Source organism: Equus przewalskii, chromosome 4 (genome assembly GCF_037783145.1).
Source record: "Equus przewalskii isolate Varuska chromosome 4, EquPr2, whole genome shotgun sequence".
Classification (NCBI taxonomy): Eukaryota; Metazoa; Chordata; class Mammalia; order Perissodactyla; family Equidae; genus Equus; species Equus przewalskii.
In genome coordinates, this window is record NC_091834.1 from 74,280,510 (window position 1) to 74,303,053 (window position 22,544).

General features: G+C 38.1%; 1 protein-coding gene and 1 long non-coding RNA gene across 24 annotated transcripts in view; one reads left to right on the top strand and one right to left on the bottom strand.

Moving 5' to 3' along the window:
- The window catches only part of ST7 (suppression of tumorigenicity 7), a 257,760-nt gene that overhangs the window by 109,326 nt on the left and 125,890 nt on the right, over positions 1-22,544 (top strand). The gene's annotated exons all lie outside the window — the stretch shown is intronic.
- Positions 1,614-20,945, bottom strand: LOC139082895 (uncharacterized). Its single transcript, XR_011539239.1, has 4 exons — positions 20,638-20,945; positions 16,879-17,074; positions 11,114-11,334; positions 1,614-6,800 (listed from the first exon to the last, which is right to left on the bottom strand). It is a non-coding gene; the product is annotated as an uncharacterized lncRNA (long non-coding RNA).

Below are 22,544 nucleotides of genomic sequence, written 5' to 3' on the forward strand. Positions count from 1 at the left end.
GTGCCTGGCACATAGTAGGCCCTCAACAAATATGTATTGAACAAACAAACCTGTGGCAATGACTTGTTTTTTATAACAACTTTAGTGAAATATAATTCACATACAGTAAAACCTACCCTTTAAAAATATGTAATTCAGTACTTCATAGTATATTTAGAGTTGTGCAACCATCATCACTATCTAATTTTAGAACATTTACATCACCCCAAAATGAAACTCTGTACCCATTAGCAGTCACTTCTCATTTCCGCCTCCCCCAAACGCCTGGAAACCACTAACCAACTTTCTGTCTCTATTGATTTTCTTATTCTGGAAATTTCATATAATGGAATCATACAACATATGGCCTTTTGTGACTGGCTGCTTTCATTTTGCATAATGTTTTCAAGGTCCATCCATGTTGTGGCATATATCGGAGCTCCACTCCTTTCTATTGATGAGTATTATTCTATTGTATGGATATACCACATTTTATTTATCTGTTCATTATTTGAATGGGGATTTAGGTTGCTTTGGCTTTATGAATAATACTGCTGTGAATTGTACATTTCTGTACAAAAAATTCTGTACAAAACAAAAAAGGACGTATGTTTTCCATTTTCGTGGGTATATACCTAAGGTGGAATTGCTGAGTCTTGTGGTAACTCTTATGTTTAAAATTTTGAAGAATTGCCAAACTGTTCCCCAGAATGGCACAGTGAGTAAGACCTGTCAAAGAAAACTAGAGCTGGATAGTAGTTAAAGTAGTAAAACATTTTATTCAGAACTATTGCAATAGGAAGGAAGAGACCTCAATATAGATCTGGGCCCAATTCTTAATACAACAAAGAAAAGTGGGAATTTATAGCCAAGGAGCAGGGTTGGGGTAGGGGGAGAGCTGGTGGGTGGAAAATTACTAAGAGGGTAGGGTAATTCTTTGCTAAACTGACCTAACTGGGTTCTTGCTGAAGGCAGGCCAGGGTGATCAGATGTCACTTGGGGGATGGTGGAGGATGAGGAATTTGGTCAGATATTGAGGGAGATCAGATATCGAGGGTGGGGGATTCTGGCTAATCCTACTTTAACAGAATGCTTGCTAAATTGAGCGATACAAAGGCAGACATGCAGGTCCAAAACTCGAAGCCTAGTTGGCAAGAGGCTTCGGAGGACCCTGATTAAAGTTTGATCAAAGAGAGACCCTGTCAGACCCGTAACAGATAATTCAGCAATTACCTATTTCTTGTACTTTTCCTCAACTGTAGTAGCAAGGAGGCTTCCAATAAATTCTCTTAAATTCCCTCAAATTCTACACAGTGACATTTCATTCAGCATCCAACACGTGTTTATTGATATGATGTTGGCTGAGCTGGGATACGGTGTATGGAGTATTGAAGCTGGTAAAGCTGCTTTGTCCTCTATTTCATGCTTACAAATTATTTTTGTTTTGTTTTTAAATCTATATAGAAAGATTTAGTACATTATATAGTTTAGACCTCTTTGGAAATCTCATTTATGCTGTAAAGAGTAAAAGGGAACATTATATATTATTGTAGGGTTCACATTTTAGGATGCTGGTCTCATTTAAGTAAATTACTATTCTACTGTAAATGCATATTTTAAGCATAGTAAATATCTTTTTCTTTCTTCCTTTTCCTTTTTTACTGTTCTTTCCTTTTAGAAAAGGATTTTCTTTCTATGCCTCAGGGTAGGTAGTGGTTCCAATCCAGTACTAAGTTGTTTTTATTACTATTACTATTTTATCCCACTTACTGAAATATTGTTAGAGTCGGTTGTTTATAGATTAACCAGCAACTGCTAAGAATGATTTTAATTTTCTCTCAAACTGCTTCATCCTGTGTTTTTTTACTTTACTACCTCCTATCTGCAATATTTGTGTGTCTTCAATTAATGCAAATTCAAATTTATTTTGAGAATTTAGCAATGCTGCTGAAAATAATTGGCTGTCTTGGAGAGTTGGAAATCCAGTTTTTCTAATGAAGGTCTCCTCTGAGTAACTAAAGCCAAGCTTCCTAACTTGACCAACGTTGACTGTAGCCTTTTCTGTGTGGTTAGTAACTAATGCGTGCCAGCTCCCATTGTAATGATTATAATTGCTTGGGTTACATTAATATTCATTGCACATGCCTCTCACCTTACATGGTGCTCATTCTCTGTGTCTTTGACTAATGTACCATTTTGCTTTTCATTTTGGGGTGGGGAACCATGATTTTAGACAATGTGAAGCAAAGAGCAGCTGAGGGAAGAGTGAATACCCAGAACCTAGTGCCAGGATTAACATACTGATGCAGATATTCTGAGAACGGATCTTTTCAGCCAGGCTAAAAGGAAACGCCAAGTGGAACTGAAGCTGATCTTGCCCAGTCATGTGATGCCAGTCAAGGAGGTGCTTGGCTTCATTTTGCTACATTTTGCTCTTGGATTGCCAGCTCCCTTAAGCCAGCTGCTTAGGCACAGCTAAAATAAAGGCAAGGATATTATCACAATATATTTTATATTTGAAAATCTACTAGTAATTTCTAAAGCTTAGAATGTTGGCAATAACATGTGGATGAAAGCTAAAAACTTCGAGATCTAAAAGAAAATAGCTTATTCTTCCTGCCTCTGCAGAATTATTTTTGAAAAGATTGTCCCTTCCCTCTTCGGATAATTTTCAGAAGAAAGGGGAAAAATATTTTTCATTTTCACTCTTATAATGTCATTCGGTATAGTTGAATTTTAATAAGTACATTGCACAAATGAATGGGCATACAGTATAACTATTTTCAGTTTTATAGATTTAGAATTTGCAGAAAGAGGAAGTAGCTACTGGAATTTAAATGCCATCCCACTGTGGCCTTCCAAATAGGAGCTTGATATGTAATTCAACCCTTCTTTTCTGCTTCTAACTCCCCTGTTTCCTCCTAAACTTGATGTCTTAGCGATAGACAGTATCACTCCTTTTTGTGTTCTTTTGGCTGATTATCCTTGCTGGAAGACCCTCCAGCTTGTTCCTTCTCTGGAACCTTTGGATAATCATTGAAAGACACAGTTACTTAAGAGCATCAGAATTGACATGAACCCTCCTGGTGCATGTGGAAGCACAGTTTGGTTCATGGGTTTCCAGGGTGCCCCTTCTGAACTGGGTCCTACTATAGGTTTTAGGCTGTTCCCCTCCATGCACCACTTGTCGTGTTTCTCTGTCAGATGCCCTGGAGGCAGATATGGAAGTGGATGCCCTCAGCAGCTGAGGCTACAGGTTAAAGTAGCTCACTGCTGAACCAGGACTCCCTTGAGTCTTTTTAAATTAGGTTAATTTTGCACCTGGCCTTTGCGATATATCCATGATTATCTTGATATCAAATTTCAAATTATCATTTAATCAAGTAAAATTGATGCTCCAGGAAGGTATGGCATGTTTAAATTGGGGCTTCCTGATGTTAGGTACACCCTAGTTTGGAGAATCACGAACTTAGTGTGACTTTGGGGAAAGTTCTTTTACCAAATAGTCCTTTATTTAAAATGGACCTGGTAGATACCAGGTATTTTCAGAGCATATGGTGGTAGAATTTGGATAATATTTGCATATTTTAGCTGTCTGCTCTTAGTGTTGTGAAAAGAGGTCAGACTGAAAGTCCAGCAGTCTGAGTTCTAGACCTGGCTCAATATTAACTTGTGACGTTGGACAAATTACTTAACATCTTCAGGCCCATTTTCTCACATATAAAATGAGTGGGTGAACTCTAAGAGATAAAGTAGCGTTTTCCAAAGTGTGTTTTGTGAATTATTGCTAAAGATATTCCTGGTGGTCTAGTAGTTCAGATTTGGCAGTGAACTCTGTGGCCTGGGTTCATTTCCCAGTTAGGGAACCACATAGGGTCGCTACGAATTGGAATCCACTCGACAGCACTAAAAACAAAACAGAAAGATATTCTAAGGGTGGTTGCCAGGGCCTGGAAGGAGGGGGAAATGGAGAGTTGTGGTTTAATGGGTATAGAGTTTCAGTTTTGCAAGATGAAAAGTTCTGTAGATTGGTTGCACAACAGTGTGAACATACTTAATATCACCGAACTGTACACTTAAAAATGGGTAAGATGATAAGTTTTTGTTATGTGTATTTTACCACAATTGAAAAGAAAGGTATTCTAAGGGCTCCACGCTGAAGTAAACATAAATTGTATATTATCCTCCCCTTCTGGAGAGTCACAGTGTATTCAGCATGTAGAAGCTTCTGAGACATCCTGCACTAAAAAACCTGCTTAACTTTAACCCAGTATTTCTCAAATTATCCCTCTCCTGATTAAACTAACATCTCTTAATATCCCTTGGAACTTACATTGGGAGGAGTCCCATTTGGTAAGAGGTGATCTGAGATCTTTTCTAGCTGAAACTAGGTCGTTCTTCAAAGACACCATATGATAATATGGGCTATGTCCAGGTAAAACCTAGATAGCCCAATTGACAAAGATTAATTCAGGGCTTCCCAACGTTTTCCGCATCATGGAATGCATAGAAAGTAATAATAATTGAATGGCAAACTGGGGTAAACAGACAAAGTAGCTCAGGGCTGGGATCTTGGTAACCCAATCAGCACACCAGTTGGGTGAAGATCTGGTAATCAGATCTTTAAAAAGTTATCATTGAGCAAACTGCATGAAATGTCTTACTCTTCAGTTGTCTTGTTCAGACTGTGAAAGAGGCAGAATATACTAAACTATGTTCCATTTGCTTTTCCTTGGCAATAGTTTTCACCTTAGGTCAACCAGAAACTCTCCTGACCATCTGAATATCTGTGGTTATTGCTGGTCTTTAGACCTAACTGGAAATCTCCAGTGGTGTGAGAGTGAGGGGTGAGAATTTTCCAGCAGGATAATACTCTTCAACAGTTTATTAGATACACTTAAGTGATTAATTCAACAGCCACTTATTTTTAAAGTGAGAGCATATGTGCTAATGTCATAAGCAGCATAGTTCTTATTTAACAGGAGAAATGTTTTCTTCAATCTCACATTACTTAGAGGAATAATTATTTGGGCCAGTGATGTGGATTGGATGTGGGGGAGAAAATCGTATTCATATTAGTGCATTCCTAAAAAAAATATAGTAGAAATCCATGAATGAAAGCAACACTTTTCACACTTACAGCCTCTTACTGAAGTCATCCTCAGCCCTCACTCTTCACCCTGTTCCCCTCAGTTGGTGTCATTCTCTAATATTATATCTTCTGAATGGCTTAATTAAAAATTCTAGACTGAAGGGAAAAACAAGAGAGCAGATTAGATTTGAAGATGACCTACATCTTTCAGTTAGTGTTTCTATTCAGCTTACCTAGAAACAAAGATAGTCACGATCCACTTAGTAATAGACGTTTTGATTTCAGAAATGCCAAGTCCTCCCTAGATTATCTTTTGCCCTCATTGCCATTTTCCCCTTAAAACAACTCTTATTTTTGCTTTTGTTCACTCTTTATCGTTTTCTCTAAGAATCTATTGGAGAGAGTTCAAATTTTAAAACTAAACATAAAACTGCATCCTTTCTTAGTGGCAGGGATCCACTGAGAAATCCCATTGACAGCCTCTTCTGGGCTTTTGAGGTAGAAGTTTAATTACCACCTATTGATTGAGTTTGATTTGTCACTTCTTGGGATCTGGCCAGGCAGAGCTAATTCCTTCTAGCAGAGCAAGGCAGGTGGGCAGGAGCCAGAATTGGGAAAGAGAGACACAGCCACTGCAACTGGTCCAGGTTCAGGTGTGGATGAATGAAGTGGAGTGTGTAAGATCCAGTCCAGAGACCAAAGAGGTGCTCGGGCAGTAAAGCACGTGGTAGGCCATTGCAAAAGGGAGTTTGAGACAAAGAAAGGGGGAGCACAGTAACTAAAAATCTCAGGCTTAGGATGCTCAGAAGTCCAGGCAGGCTGTACTGGTACCCACTAGGGAGCATTGAGCCTGGGCTTCAGTCTTTGAAGAACAGGACTGAAAAGGGTGGGACTAAAAATCAGGTTACTGGAATGAGACCAGGAAAAAAAAGCAGAAGAAACTCAATTATAAAAACTGGGAGAAATCAGTAGGCCATTTAACCATATCTGTTGGCTTCCATATACCCTAGTGCTGTGTAGCATTTTAAAAGAATGAGGTAGGTCTGGATGTTCTGAAATAGAAAACTGTCCTTGATATATTAAGTGAAAATGCAAATTGTAGTATATTATATAACATTTTTTTTTTTGGGAAAAAATGTATGATCTCAGTGAAAGGAACCTTGGGACATGGTATGGTAGCACTCTATTCAGATGAATGATAAAAGTACCCTAGATATACTTTATGGGGACGATATATTGTTTGCCTTTGTTTTCATCCTTCTATCCCCCTGGAAATGTCCGCAATTATTGAATAATAACTGCCTAAAGCAGCCAAATGTCACTGGTATTCCTGAAGAGAGACACCATTCTGTGGGGGGCAGTCGTCAGTGGTCAGGGCACAAACTGTCTGGGTTTAAATCCTGCTTCCACCACTGACTACTTGTATGACTTGGAGTAAGTCGCTTAACTTCTCTGCGCCTGTTTGCCCATCTGCAAAATGGGGACAATAGTAGTGCTTACTTTATAGAGTAGTTATGAGGATTAATAAGCTAATATTTATAATATATTTAGAAGTGTCTGGCCTATAATAGGCTTTATACAAATGTTCATTAAGCAAATAAATAAAACACATACTTTCTCAGCTTCCAGGATTCAGTCAGGAGCTAATCTGAGAGTTTTCTTTCCATTTCCATGTCGATAGCTTTCTCTTAGGACATGAAATTTTTTTTAAAAAGTATTGTTTCAAGCACTATGGAAAAAATATAGTTAAAATTCTTGTCAGCAAATCAGTGGATTGGATCTTTGACCTTAATCCTTCTGAAATTAAGAAAAAAATCACACTAGTTACTTTAAACCAGTTCTATGCATTTGTCCTGTAATGGTATATTAAATAGATATTGTTACATGATTTCTTATATGCAATTAATCTAATATCTAATTTGGTTGGCTAGTCTCTTTCCCCTCATGGGTAGTGCTTTGACAGTTAGGAAACGTATACCACACCAAAACTGTTTCTAGGCTCCTGCCACACACACACCATGAGTCAGTCTGACAGAAGATAATGAAGTTTACACATCGTGAATGGCCAGGTGACTGGTACATGGAAAAGAAAAGTCATTAGATACACTGTGACTTCAAATAATGAGATAGAGTAATAGGCTTTTGTTTTAATAAGGCTTTGAGAGATTAAGCCTCCTAAACCTTTGTAATGCCATCAGATAAAGTTAAGGAAACCAGCACCAGATAATAAATATATAATGATGATAATAAATATATAATGAGTTAGAACTCCTCCAAAATTTGGAAATTTGGCTTCTCCTGACAGTGAGCTGTTTGAATCAGTGAGCTGACATGTTTGTTTACTAGTAAGTAGTGATGCTATGGTGAATAATAGTCTTTTTGCATTTGTACTCTTTTTGGTAGAGATGTACAGTTATAGAATGATTTCAAATTAATTAGCATTGCAGCTGCATTATGAGAAGATATCACAATTTGAGTTGTTGAATGAATTTAGTAATTTTAAATCACAAGTAGTTCGTTCTCTCTAGCTTAATTCCAAGAAACTGGACATTTCAAAATTATCCCTTGGTGAAGGTGATATCAGTGGTGTGCTAATATGGTGAGAATAATTCTTATCCTTTCCTGAAGATTTTTATGAAGACTAAAGATGAAAATAATTACTGTAAAACATGTTGCAAATCTATTCAAATATATTCTATTCGTGAAAAATTATACTGACTAGTATCATTCATGTTACTTAAGTATATAAGCACTCATAGTTTAAAGGTTTATAATTTTTTGTTTTTAATGTATTTTGTATGCCCACTGAACTCATTATGGTGATGATTTTTACTTTGCTTCATGGCAGAAGTCCTACCTACAGAAATAAAGGAGTATAAAGGTGAATGGAGATGGATTGGAATGGAAGCTAGATAATGTAGGGGCTATATGTTTCTTTGCTCCCAAATTAAGACATTCAGACTAATGGGAAGACCAAGAAGTTGAGCGTCTCTCTCCATGTAGCCCCTTGTTGTCCCCTGTAGCCACTCCCTTGGACATTGGGAAGAAGTAAAGGAAAGAAAGGTGTGTTTCTGGGCACTTCTCTGCTGTGTACTGTCTCCCACTCCCAGGCCTCTCTGGTGGGGAGATGCCTGAGCCAGTGTGAAAAGAGAGCTGAAGAAGGACACTCATCCTCTTATCTCCCAGTCCTTAGAGCTTTCTAGAACAGTTGTTCCATAAATTGCAGGGGATTCCTGTAACTAATTCCTCCTCATCTTCCTTAGAAATCATGAGACAATTTGAGAAGATCCCTTTTTAAAAATAGATTTTGAAACAAAGATGCAGAAAATATCTTGATAAATCTGTAGTAAAACTGAAAGTAGATTTCTTGTTTCCAGATTATCAATTCAGGATTTAGCTAATGTAATATATGTGTGTGTGTATATAACATATATACAAAAATCCCTTAGTATAAAAGTATTTCTTATTGGGAATTCTGAGTGATTTATAAATATTGCCTCATTATTTTCTGTAACATCCTTCCAGCAAGGTAGAAGTATAAAATATACATCTACGACACGGTATGGTTAGCACACCAGTGTATTCAAGATCCTAAACGTCTGCCCTCAAGCCTGAGAAGAAGTCGCACTTAGGAATCCAGCAACTCTGCTTTTATACTGCTGCAGACATTGTGTTAAATGGGTATTGTAAGGCAAGCTGTAATAACTCCAGATTAGATTTTTAGAGTTTAACAATTTACAGTGAATAATATGTAGTAGTGATAGTAGTAAGAATAACAACAATAACTGTTATTATTATAGACAGCATGTGGGTTTGCCTCCTTTTAAGTAAACTTGAAAAAAATGCATGCTGTCAAACTTTTGGATATTTGCCAGTCTAATCAGTGAAAAGGGGCTATCTCAGTGTGGGTTTGAGTTCTCTTGTGAAAGAGGTATTGATTTCTAGACGTTCTTTATTTATTAGTGAGATTAGCCCTTCGTGATATGAGCTGCAAAAACTTGTGATCTTTAGCTTAAATCCTGTGCTAGATTTATTAGAGATTTGTCATTTGTCTTAGAGTTGAAAAGGACCTTACAGTCCAAATCTCTCAATTTATAGATGAGAAAAATTGGCTCAGAGACATTAAACTATTGGCTCAAGAGAAAGCAAATCTGACTCCTAGATCTTTTCTAGGAATAAGTGTTCCATGTAGCTAGATGGGATTGAAAAACAGGGGAGAACTCTTAGTTGCAGCTGTTTGTGTAATAGTTTTATACAACATTGACACAGAATCCAAAGCATAGTTTGCAGATCTTTAATGTTGAGAAGGTGCAACTCATCATTTCAACAATTTAACAGTATGGTTGATAAAATAAGGATTTCAAGAACTATAGTCATTGTTTTTACAACCTTAGTTTTAGGAACATTGCTGATTAAATATGTTAATTAATCCAGCATCTGGTGATACAAATTAATTGCGCTTATTGGGATATAATATAAGCATTGTGAATTCTAGTTATTCTGTTACTTTCATTCTTTCTAATGGATTTATTATATATTATCAACTTATTACCACAGAGTAATTTACATTATTTAAACAATGCTGCTTAAAGCCCAGGGTGAGGCTTAGAAATTCATGCCCAGCTGGAAAAAGCTGAATGCCAGCTACATGGTAGCAAGATAGTTGCTCTGCACCAGGGTCATTCCTACTATTATAAAGCTTGAAAAAGAATGGAACACAAAAGAGTCATGGTTGTATGAATGCCTTTATGGGTGATAAAGTTTGAATTAGCATATGCAGGGCATTCTAAGATAACTAATGTCTACTCTGTTAGTTACTTGGTTGGGGTGAATTCTCTCTTAGTGTTTTATTTGCCTTGTAATTAGCTGTAGCTCAGCAATTAAGTCTTGTCACCAGCCCACTGCGACACTGAAGGATGGTGATAGTGCTTGGGTGGGTGGCACTGCTCCGTGCAGACTGTGCATGTTAAATCAAAGTTGCTGGCTTCCTAAATGGCTCTCCTCTTTTAGGAACAGTCTTTTAGGTCTTGGGAACAGTCTTTCAGGTTCTTGAATAAATCAGTGTGAATTATGCATTTGCAATTGTAAATGCACTGAAACAAATCCATACAAGATTTTGTGACTGTAGCATTGTAGTCATTAAAAATCATTCACTGTTCATGTACCATCTTTCTAAAACTGGAATTCAGAAACATGTAAACATATGTAAGCTTTCCTATTTAGTTCTCCTAGAAAACTTAATAAAGAGAATTTTGTTGTTGCTGCTATTAATCTGTCAAGTTATCCTTAAATATCTCATTTTGAACTAAAATAAATTGAAATATTCTTTTAAAAAATTGCTCTGAATTCCTGCTTTAGAAAATGTCTTATTCATTGAAATAAAAAATAGCATATATTGGTTGTTTTTAGAACTATATATACTTTTATTGATTACCAGAATAATACATGTATGTGTAAAAAATTTAAGACTATAGAGAATGTAAAAGTATAAAATGAAAGTTCCATGTAATCCCACCCTCCAAAGATAACTACTTTATAGTTTTTAGTTTTATGTCATGTTTTGAAAATCTTTTCTCCCACTGATTAAAAAACAGCAACAACGCATATTGGAACGTTTGCTTTGTATTCTTCTGCATTTCTTTCTGTGCTCAGAAACTGTACCCATGTTTATGTACCTACATGGATAGCAAATGTATAATCTATGAATTTTTTTACAAAAGGGTCAAACTATACATAGTTGTACAATCTTTTTTTTTTTTGAGGAAGATTAGCCCTGAGCTAACTACTGCCAGTCCTCCTCTTTTTGCTGAGGAAGCCTGGCCCTGAGCTAACATTGTGCCCATCTTCCTCTACTTTATATGTGGGACGCCTACCACAGCATGGCTTGCTAAGCAGTGCCATGTCTGCACCTGGGATCTGAACCGGTGAACCCCGGGCCGCCGAGAAGCGGAACGTGCGAACTTAACCGCTGCGCCACCGGGCCAGCCCCTATAATCTGCTTTTTAAACTAAAATGAGAGAGAGAAGTAAGGAGTTGGCTTACGTGATTGTGGGGCTGGCGAGGCAAGTCTGAAATCCCTAGGGCAGGCCATCAGGAAGGGCAGGCTGGAACTCCTGGGCACAAGCTGAGCTGCTATCCACAGGCAGAATTTCTCCTTTGTCAGGGAGGCCTCAGTTCCATCAACTGATTGAATCAGGCTTACCTAGATTATCTAGGATAATCTTCCTTACCTAAAGTGAACTGCGTGTGTACTTTAATCACATCTACAAAATACCAAAGATTAGTGTTTGGTTAAATAACTGGAGACTGTAGCCTAGCCAAGTTGACACACACAAAACTCACTATTATATTTGATATCTGAATCAGTTGACAAGTCATATAAAACAATCAGCTTCATTAATATATAATTGCAGTTTAGCTGTGATAAAACCCAGAAATATCCAATTTGACTACTTAATTCTGGTGCTAGTTTGGGCCATACAAAATTTTGTATGTTACCAAAAACAAAACTTACCCTCTAAAAGTACTAGTATTTACCAGAGTTGAGATTATTGAAAAGAAAGTACATCCAGCTACAATTACGATTTTAAAAAAGGTTTGAGGAATGGCAGTATCATTGGAGTACTGATGGCTTCCCAGCAGGATTTGAAAGGGCAAATGGTCATTTAAATCTATGCTTCTCAAACTGGGGTTCATGACTCCCATGGAGAACATACTTAATTTTCTTCTGCCATTAGAAGTATGCCAGTAGAAAATAGCAGAGAAGCCCTGCTTTTATTTAATGTAGACCAGACAAACTATTTCTGTAAAGGGCCAAATAGTACATATTTTCAGCTTTTCAGGCCATAGAGTTTCTTTTACAACTGTTCAACTCTGCTGTTGTAGCATGAAAGCAGCAGTAGACAATATGTAAACTAATGAGCCTGGCTGTGTTCAATGAAGTTTTATTTACTTAACAGAGATGGTGGGCTGGATTTTGCCTGTGGGCTGTAGTTTGCCAACCCCTGATTTGCTGATCCCTAAAGTAGATGGCCTGGTGTGTTGGTTAAAGTAGTCACTTATTCTGCTTGTAATACCATACATATCTAGTGACAGGATATATTTCTGCACAACTTAGAAAGTTAGGAATTGATCAACTATTTGTTGAACACTTTCTATTTTTCTGCTATGGTTCTTTTAATAAGAACCATGGAGGAATCAGAACAAGTATAGGAATGGGGCAGTGCCCAACACTTTCAGAGAATTAAGATTATTTTATATAAAATTACTAGCAAACAATATGTAATGATATAAGGTTATATGATATATATTTTATGTTATATATGATTGCATAACTTTATATATTTACTTCTCTATTATATATATGAAATTAAGTATATTCCTCTAACATTCAAGGAAGAAAGAAGAAAGTAAATATTTGTGTCTGTTTTGTGTCTCAGCACAGAAACAGGCCAGGTGTGGAGATTTCCTTGTGAGCATTTGGAGGCAGCACTACAAGGCGAGGCGAGCTACTGATTGCCTGCTTCCTGACCTTGGTTCCTCCCATCATCTTCTATATAGTAAATAATGATGATGATGATGATCATGTTAAAAAGGCAGCTCAAGAATTTTTTGAGCATATATGTAGAGGATATAGGCCTTTGGTAAACCGTCACAGACGTCCAAATCTTGAGTCTGAGATCCCAAATTCAGTAGCAGAGATGATACTTTCTGCTCTAACACTGTGTAATAAATTATAGTTTTGGCACAGGATAAGGAATCAGGAGATTTTGTTGTACCTAGAAATATGGCCTAAGGAATGTTATCCTTGGGCACTCGTTTCTTCATCTGTTTTTAGTCATACCTTAGGTTAGTGATCTTTAAACTGGAGCCTATCAGCTCCCATGTGTTAAAAAGGTGACTAAGGTGGCAGGGTAGGGGATAGGTTAGACTGAGTGCTGAAAGATGGCAGCAAGGAGATGAGTTAGAGGGTAGGATAGTGTAGGCAAGAGAAGGGAGCATTGGACCACTGAGGGGAGCACAGATGGAAAGGAATGATCCAACTGGAGGCTTGGGTGAGAGCTGCTGTGGGCTCCATCCAGTGGAAGATGCTCTTAGAACCGTGGTGAACAACTTAGGCTTCAGAGCCAGTTACGCCTGAATTTATATTGTGGGTCTGTCACTTTGTAGCCGTGTGGCTTTGGACAAATGACTTGAGTGATTTAATTTTCACTATTCTTATCTGTAAAAATGGGCAGAATAATTACACTTATCTGATGAAGTTGTAAAAATTAACAAAGACAGTGAATATAAAGCATTTAACCCGTTGCTGGGAGTCTTATGAAGGTCCCATAAATGTTTGCTGCCATTATTATTATTATTTGTCAGAGAAAAGAAAGTTACAGTGCCAATGAAAATTGTCAGCTATTTAAAAATTGTAGTTATAAAAGTTTTTATAATTTTCTGGAGCCAGGGCATGCTCTGTTTTTTTTTTTTAATTTGGTGGGAATACAGATAAATTTTATATTTTTACTTTGATCAAAAATCTTAGGAGCAAATCAGTTTTAGGCTGTCATTTTTTTCTGTTTCCTGGTTTTGGAACAGTAGGTACCTGTTCTCTGTAATTTGGGTGTGTCCATCTGTGTACTGCTTAAGTCAGTCATGGTGGTTATTCCTAAGGAAGTCAGAGGAAATAAGAGACAAGTACATAGCAATTCCGTATAAGAAAAAGAAGAAAGGAAGGTGGAAAACACCAAAAGGAAAAAAAAAAAAAAAAAAGGAATACATCAAGTCCCTAGTGATCGTGACAAGAGAAAGAGCTTCTCTTTCATACTAAACCAAGGTAGACAGTTTAGAATGTTTTTAACTCTGATAGTCTGCAAGCAGGATTTTTTTTCTGAATACTTCCTTTCAGCAGCTAGGGCCCTTGCCTGCCTGTTTTGAGAAATTGTTTGATTTTCTCTGCAGCTGTTGATGTGTCTCATCTTATACTCCAATCATTTCTAAATCTGGTTTTGTCTGTGATGAAGCCTGAGAAATAGCTCATTTTAGTGGTTTCTGTGTTTTGGGTCTGTTTTTCATCCTGCAGGAATCACTTAAACCAATAGTCATGCCTTCTCATGTAATTACATGCCTCTGCATGTTCTGTTCTGTTAGTGAACAATATTTATGGTTTGTGTGTGTGCAGGCGTCTGCTCTGGCTACTTGCTGTGCAGTTGCCTAGAGCCCATGAAACTCAGTGTATTCAATGTAGTGGTTTCTTTTTGTTTTGTTTTGTTTTTCTTCGTGTCATCAAATACTTCTGGAGTGTTCCTTCCACTTTCTGGATCAAAGACAACTAGAAGATAGAAGAGAACCTTCCAGTAACCCTTACTTTCTAGTTAATTGTATATAGTGTTTTTTCCCCCAGTAATTTTTTTCCTCCCAAGCCCTCAATTTTTACATAGAAAATGTTCTGTTAAAATTTTGGAAATAAAGTAAAACTCGGAAACAAAATTAAAAAACAACATAGGGAAAAATTGCATCAACTATGACAGATAAAATGTTACCATACTTACTAAAGAAAGAGCTTTTATAAATCAACGACCTTCCAATAGGAAAATCAGTAAATAACATGAACTGATATTCCCAAAAGAATAAAAACTAGAGAAAATAAACATGAAAAAATTTTAGCTTAGCTACTAATCAAAGAAATGACTTTTCCCTCCCTCTCTCCCTCTCTCCCTCTCTCCCTCTCTCCCTCTCTCCCTCTCTCCCTCTCTCCCTCTCTCCCTCTCTCCCTCTCTTCCTTCCTTCCTTCCTTCCTTCCTTCCTTCTTCTCTCTTCCTCCCTCCCTCCCTCCCTCTGTCTTTTCTAATTTGGTAGAGATCTAACAACACAGAATACTTAATTTGGTGAAGCAGGTGCTCTCAAACACTATTGGAGTGGAAAGTGGCACAACCATTCTGGAAAGTAATTTGTCAATATGAATCAAGATTTTCAAATGCTTGTAACCTTTAGCCTATTAATATTACTTCTAGAAATTCATTCTAAGGAAATAATTAGAGATGTCATCAAAGTATTATGTACAAGGATAGTTACTGTTGTTTGTAATAGCATTGGAAATATCAAAAACTTTAGAGACAACCTAAATTTCCATTGACAGCAGTGGTTACATAAATTATAAAACGACTTCAAGAGGAAATTTTATCATGCAGCTGTTAAATCATGTTTTCAAAGAATGTTTAATAACATTGGAAAATGTTCATACTAAAAATAAAGACCGAATGGTGCCTAAAAGAGAATCAGAGAAAGGAGCCAAATCTTTCATTGTCCTTATGTATGTCCTGACCGTAGACAGTGCTGCCTCTCTCTATGTGAAATATCTGGCCCTGGGTTTTATCTTGACCCTTAGTAAGATAAATGAATAAGATCCAGAATAAAATAGAATACAGAATAGAATGCATCAGAATGTGCAGACATCATCCCTCATTGCTAATGATAGCCTTTGGGGAGAGTCACAGTCATTTCGCATGAGGTTTGTGTGGTAACGAATGGCTCAGTAATCAGCCACTATTCCCCCTCACCCTCAACTCAGGAGGAAGTCATTGCAGGGCCTGTGTGTCCTAAGACTGAGGCTGTGGTTTCGGGGCAGCCCTTTGCTCTCAGATCCGAGAGGGCTACCTGATCCCAGCCACCAGGCCTGCCTCTGAAGCAAGCACCAGATTGCCATTTCAAAAGAGGCAGTGAACACTGGAAACCTCAAGCAGCAAACCTGAAACTTGGGCATTTATCTCTGTTTTGTCTCCCCAAAAGTAGTGTCAGTTATCCAAAAGAGAGGTATATCCCCAGGGGAGAGAGTACTGGCTTTGGGGTCAGACAGAGCTTGTTCAGCCCTTAATAGCTACATGTCCTTGGGCGAGTTATTTAACCTCAGTAAGCCCCAGTTTCATCCTCACAGAATGGGAGAAATAATGCAAAACTTTGCAGGGCTCCGGTGGGGATCAAATGATTAAAAATACGTTAAACACCTAAAACAGTGCCTGACACATAATAGCCCTCAGTAGAGAGTAAGTGTTAGTCAGCCTTTCTCTCCACAGTGTATGTTTGTTGAACTGAAACAAGTATTTAAAACTATAGCCTGATAAAGACATTTTTTTCTCCCCATAACCATGGTGTTGGACATTTTGTGGATAATGATCTGAATGATACTGAAAGTGGGATTTTTGCAAATCACTTACTGTACCTGCTTACTGAGTAACGTTAAATATTTCTTTGTGCTTTAGTCTCTATGTCTGTCAGTTTGCATGATTTTATCTTAGCAATTATTTCTAGGGAACCTTAGCCTGTGCAGGTTATCATTACCAGTGTTGTATGTGCTAGTTTGTTTTTGGGTTTTTTTTGGCTGGGAAGGGTGATTTAAAAATTTTTTTCTATATTTTAAAAAATATATTGGAAGAACAACCTTGAAAATTGATCCACTTTTTTCCTTTAAAATAGGGTTGTTTTTATAGTGATGTGATGGTTGGCCTCCTAGTGGTAATACCCGTTTGTAATGGAACTGCTCAGAGGTGTCCTCTGAGTTTGTTGCACAGGGTTTCTTGATATGAGGTTCGCTGACTCATTCAGACCCAGGACTGCGGCCGCATTAATCCTGGGGTTTAGCCATCTACTGATCCATCTGGAAGTAAACTGCCTGGGCCCTAAGGATCTAGGAATTGCTAATTAAAAAACATGCAATTCTTTCTTTCTTTTTACATTACAGATGAATGGGTCACTCACAGCAAGGGATGGCAATCTCTGAAATTATTTGAGGTGCTAGTCCAGTGGCGCAGTGGTTAAGTTCTCACCTTCTGCTTTGGCAGCCTGGCGTTCGCCGGTTTGGATCCTGGGTGCAGACATGGCACCGCTTGGCAGGCCATGCTGCGGTAGGCGTCCCACATATAAAGTAGAGGAAGATAGGCATGGATGTGAGCACAGGGCCAGTCTGCCTCAGCAAAAAAAAAACCAGGAGGATTGGCAGCAGTTAGCTCAGGGCTAATCTTCCTAAAAAAACAAACAAACAAAACCAACTATTTGAAATAGTAAGAATAGATTTGAAAGGGAGAAAAAAGCCATCCACAGAGATTGGGAGCATTTGTATTAGGGACCACATAGGGCATCTGGAATTAGATGCATCTTTTAGTAGATTTTTTTTTTTTTTAACTAGCTTACCAGTATTTCAAAATACCAGTGCCCAGTTTCCATTGACTGTCACCTGTAGATGTTGCTTAAAGCCAGATGCATTTGTGATTTACCACTTATAATTCTCTGCCAGCCCTGTACCTGGGGAGATAATTTCAGGTGTTCTCTGGAATAGTAACCAGTCATTTGATGCAAGTGCAAAGCCAAATCTAGTTACTGGAATTGAAAATAATGAAGCCTAGGGCTTATTTTGGACAACCAGGCAGTTGGAGCAGCTGAATACTAAAATATTGGCCTGTCTGGTGGTTTCCTCTGTGGTTTCTTATCTCTGTGGGTTATGCACCTTCACCCATAGGGAAACAGCCTTAACACAGCTTCCAGCAGCCCTTCTGTTGTGAGGCAGCTTTTCACTCAAAAGAGAAGTAAATTAGTCATTGAACTTTTCGAGTATATAATGAAAAGAAATACCTTACTTAAAATCAAATTTGGAGTTTACTACCCGATAGCCCATGGTTGCTTTTCTGGCCAAACTATTATCCTCCTTTGAGGCAAACTCTTCAGCTGTAAGTTAGCAGACGGTTTCAAAACAGAGCAAGTAAATTAATGGAAAGTGCAAAAATCAGAATAAATAGAATAGAAAATAAATTTATTTTTGTTTTGTCATTTAATCTCAACTGATAAAACAGGAATATACGTATGTGTAATTGTCAGGTTCAAAATCTTGTCAAGTAAACTGCTTCACTCTGTTTTAATTATTCTGTATAAAAAGAAGAATCTCAGAGAAAGCACACACATTTCCAGTGGTTAACCGTATGTCTTTGAAAGTTTTGTATAAGATTGAACCAATATTGGATGTTTTAGGAGGGCTGATCTTGTTGCAGTTCAGTTTTATTCCTAAGTCACTTACTAACTCATATGGTGCTGTTTCTATTTTCTTTTAACTTAAGTTGCACTTAATGATAAACTTTCTTCTCTTCCTGCCAGACTTCCTGTAGAGTAGCCTGTGCTTGCTGCTATGATTTCCTTACCACTCACTAACTGTCTGTAATCACTTGCAATTTGACTTTGGCCTCACTTCTCCAGACTCTCACCCTTTATGTCACATTGTAAAGAACCACATCCTGTTGAATTTACTTCTGCACCATCTGATATGCCCAATTTCCCACTCTACTGGTATTACAGGAGCTCCCCTCTGAAATAACTCCCAAAGCTGTACGTATTACCCACTGCTGCATTACTACCAGACACATCTGCTTTAGTCACATCTCTGCTCATGAATGGTGAGTATCTTCTCACTGTCTGCCGTATAAACTCTGGTTTGCTTGGCCTGGCATTTGAGCAGCATTCTCTCCCGCTGCTTCTCATCATCCGCCCTGTACTCCAACCCAGTTCCTTTGTGTGTGCTGTAATGTCTGTCTGCAGTCCATTCCCTCTCTTTTCTCCTCTCCAAAGCTTATCCTTCTTTCAAAGCCAGAAGGAAAGACATCTCATACATTAAACTTCTCTGACCCTTCTAGCGGGAAGTAATATTTTATTCCTCTAGATTTTGTCTTTACCTTTCTCCCTCTAGTTTTTGTTTGTACCTCTCTTCTTTCTCTTCCTATTCTGTCCTGTGTTATTTGTATGGGCATCTTATTTTCCCTTCTCAAGCGGATCAGTTTCATTATCATTTTATTTTCCAACTCCAGTGTCTAGTTGAGTGTCTTGTACTTTTTATAAGCTAAGTACATTTTGGATAAATGAATGAACTAGCTAATATTAATAAATACAGAGCATTTACTAAAAGATGTTTTAGAATATGGATGGTTACTCCATTATTCTTGTTAATATTCTTCTTACCTTTCTTAGTTATTTCCATGCACCTTAGATTTAACAATTATCTTTTCAACAGCTGATTGCCACTAGTATTTTGAACCCTTTAGGTAGTTATCTCTATTCTGGCCCATTAGGTAATGAATTGCTACATTCATCTTTGCAGCATGTTATCTTCCTAAATCAAACCATTAAGGACTTCTATATATATTTATTTAACAACTTTCAGTAAAGGAGGGGTAAACCAGAAGTTGATGACCAAATTCTCCTTAAGATGATGGTAAAGTCCAAGCACATTTTGTGTGGCTGATGCTGTGAGGAGCCTTTTGGAGTGCTCTAGTGTGAACATAAGAACCAGTGTTCTTTTACAACATTATTACAGCTGTCCTATAAAAGCATGCATTGTAGCTCACTACAGTGATATCTCACCTTTCAAGAACTCAGCAATCCAGTCATTTCAACTCCCCAAACCACCAAGCTCTAAGAAAAAAAGACTGGTGTATATGGCACGTACAGATGAGCATCAAAGAGACCAACAGGAGGCCACAGGTCTTGTTTTACATAGTTCCAATGCATATCCTCTGGGGCTCTGCTTAGCAGCCTTCTCATAGGAGCATTCCTTGATGTACATTCTGTCTCCTACCCCAGCCCAAGGCTGAGTTAGGGGTACCAACTCTGTATTTCCAGAGCTACACTCAGAATGATAATTGCCTGTTAATTTGTCTCCATGTCTGCCTCTTCCACAAAACTGAGAGCTCCTTGAGGACAAGAACTATGTATCATATATCTTTATATTCCTAACATTTTACACAATGCCCAGCATACATTAAACATAAATATTTATTGAATGACCAAAGTTGATTACCTGCCTTTGAAGTCACAACACATTTTTAGGTAGCATATTAAGAAGGAGAGAAAGCAATTTGAAGCAGGCACACAACAACAACAAATAATAGTTAATACCTGATAGCATGTCAAGTGACAAAAATACTATGAAAAAGACTAAAAAAACACATCAGTCTAGGATCATTTAATTTTGGAGGAAATGGCATAAAGTACTTTAACAGTTTCTGAAAACATTGCTGCATGCTAGTAGAGTATTATAATTTGTGTTCATTTTGGTGACTTAAAGCCATCAATTAAAGATTGAAATATGTTCAGGATGCTTTGTTTAAGGATGCAGTCAAGTATGTAATGCATTTTGGAAAGATTTCCTTGTAAAATTGTTTTAAAAAGAAAAGCATCATTGGTGTTTAATAGGATAAATCCATAACTATCCAAAATGACTCATTTCTGAGGCTTCTATATAGCCAAGGTCTTGCTGTATGAGGATAATATAAACGTATCTGGGATCTTCTCAATTTATCGAGTAGTAGTCGTTCAGTCTACCTAGTAAGCATCTCACACAGTACAGGTACCCTGGGGATAGAAACACGTACACACACACACACACACCCCTTCCCCCAAAAGACAAGGTCCAAGCCAGCAAAGACTTTCAATTTTGCCAGATATACGAAGCTTCTTATCAGAAGTCCTAGGAAATGGCTGTTACAACTTATCACCCAGCACTCTGTCCTTATGCAGTCTTTCAGCGTTCATCAAACACACAGTACCTCTGGGGACCAGGCTCTGTGCTGGGTGCTGGAGGATCGAGGCATAGTGGGTGCTTGTAGACTAGAGGTAGCTGGAGCCCGGAGGACCATGTCTCCCTAAGGCTTCTATCTCTTTGCAGCATAACCTCGGGAAGATTTTCTCCCCTTAGAGACAGATTTGTCTTTTCTTCCTGATGTTAAACAGTTTATGAGAAACAGAAAGATTCATAAAATGGTCTTCAGCCCTAAATTAAAACATATTTTAGGTGGGTAAAAATATAAGACAAGCCTCTCTCCTGTTCTTTACCAGGGTATAGTTCCTCATTATCAGCCTGCTTATAAATAAAAAGGAACAGATAACCTGAGATCTTGCTTCAGTTGTCCTCAGGGGTTACCGAGGTTTGTGTGTGACTGGGCTTTGGACAGTCCTTCATGGAGCCGTGAAGGCTGAACACTCTGATAATGTTTCCCAGATTACAGCTGAGAAAAGAAAGAAAGCATGTACTCAGCTCCACTCCTCAGTAGAGCCAGATGTCCAGCAAAGCGAAACAGTATACCTGTAACGTTGCCAAGGCAACATCAAGGGTAGAGAGAAGAGGAGACAGAATGATTTATGAGGGTTTCTTGCCATAGGAACAGGTCTAAAAATATACTTCCATGTCTTTTTCCTCACAAGGATAAATGCCACAGGATTTATCAAGGGAATTGTGATGCATGAAAGCTTGAGACCCTGTCCCAGGGTCCAAGGTGACCAGGGTGAAGGGCAAGGAGAGGGGAAGCAGAAGCAACCAACGAGAAAAAGTACTCACGATGTGCTTTTAACCTTCTGTTGAACTGATGCTGTGCCCAATGTAAAACTAAGTTTTTTTTTTGGAAACATTCAACTGTTGTATGTTTAAAATGTGCCTAGAAGAAAAAATAACCAATTATTGGAGTGAAATGAGGATACGTGATTTCCATATTAAAAAAATTCCTCTTAGCTTCTACTTTAGCATTATTGGATTTGCAAAGAGAACTACAGATCAGCAGGTGGAATAACATGTTCTCACGGCAGCAGAGGTTGAAATTGCATTTTCCTTATGAGTGGTTGAGAAAGAAACTCTTGGGGCAGATAGAGTTGGCATATCTTAACACTCTTTCTGGGCACACTGCAGTTGGCCGGTGTTATCAGATGTCCACATTGATTTTCACTTTCATGAATTATACATGATTGTATCAGTTATATATTGCAGTATAGCAAATTACCAGAAAGATAGCAGCTTAAAACAACACACATTTATTATCTCACGGTTTCTGTGGGTCGGAAGTTCAGGCACAGCTTAGCTGAGTCTTTTCCTCTGGGTCTCACAAGGCCATAATCAAGGTGTTGACCAGACTGTGATCTTATCCCAAAGCTCAACTGAGGGAGAATCTACTTCCAAGCTCACTCAGGCTGTTGGCAGAAATCATTGCTGTAGAACTGAGGGCTTAATTTCATGTTGGCTGTTGGCCTGAGCAGCTAGAGCCTGCTTGTAGTGCCTTGCCACATGGGCTTCCCAATATGGCTGCTTACTTCGTTAAACTAGCAAGGAGAATCTCTGGCATGTTCGCCACCAATATGGTATCTTACATAGCTGTTTGTTAGAAGCAAGTCACGTGTCCCACCTACATTCAAGGGGAGGGAGTTACATAAAGATGAACACTAGGAGACAGGGATCATTGGAGGTCACCTTAGGGTTTGTCCATCACAGTGTCATTCTGAGAAAAAGGGCAAGTTCTGTAATTTTAAAAGCTGTACAATCTGGAAATCTGTTCACAATTAGCATGTGTGCACGTTATTAAAGCTTCCATTTTTCGTTCTCTTGCCCTTTGGTGAATGAGGAAGGGCAGAAGTGAAGTTACAGCCTTACTTAATGGAAGCTGACAGGAAGGAAGAGAGAGGTTAGCAG